Genomic DNA, 723 nt, shown 5'->3' with positions numbered 1-723 from the left:
GACTCTCGGCAACGGATATCTCGGCTCTCGCATCGATGAAGAACGTAGCGAAATGCGATACCTGGTGTGAATTGCAGAATCCCGCGAACCATCGAGTCTTTGAACGCAAGTTGCGCCCGAGGCCACTCGGCCGAGGGCATGCCTGCCTGGGCGTCACGCCAAAACACGCTCCCAACCACCCTCAACGGGAATCGGGATGCGGCATCTGGTCCCTCGTCTCTCAAGGGACGGTGGACCGAAGATTGGGCTGCCGGCGTACCGCGCCGGACACAGCGCATGGTGGGCGTCCTCGCTTTATCAATGCAGTGCATCCGGCGCGCAGCTGGCATTATGGCCTTTGAACGACCCAACAAACGAAGCGCACGTCGCTTCGATCGCGACCCCAGGTCAGGCGGGACTACCCGCTGAGTTTAAGCATATAAATAAGCGGAGGAGAAGAAACTTACAAGGATTCCCCTAGTAACGGCGAGCGAACTGAGAGCAGCCCAGCTTGAGAATCGGGCGGCTGTGCCGTCCGAATTGTAGTCTGGAGAGGCGTCCTCATCGACGGACCGGGCCCAAGTCCCCTGGAAAGGGGCGCCTGGGAGGGTGAGAGCCCCGTCCGGCCCGGACCCTGTCGCCCCACGAGGCGCCGTCAACGAGTCGGGTTGTTTGGGAATGCAGCCCAAATCGGGCGGTAGACTCCGTCCAAGGCTAAATACAGGCGAGAGACCGATAGCGAAC

General features: G+C 60.7%; 1 non-coding gene across 1 annotated transcript; it reads left to right on the top strand.

Annotated features, from left to right (window-relative positions):
- On the top strand, window positions 1–156 carry LOC119343957. Its single transcript, XR_005166366.1, has one exon. It is a non-coding gene; the product is annotated as a 5.8S ribosomal RNA (ribosomal RNA).
- The last annotated feature ends 567 nt before the right edge of the window (window positions 157–723 follow it).

Source organism: Triticum dicoccoides, unplaced genomic scaffold, assembly GCF_002162155.2.
Source record: "Triticum dicoccoides isolate Atlit2015 ecotype Zavitan unplaced genomic scaffold, WEW_v2.0 scaffold148484, whole genome shotgun sequence".
NCBI lineage: Eukaryota > Viridiplantae > Streptophyta > Magnoliopsida > Poales > Poaceae > Triticum > Triticum dicoccoides.
Note: the sequence above shows the minus strand (reverse complement) of the source record. Positions and strands in the feature narration are given on the sequence as shown.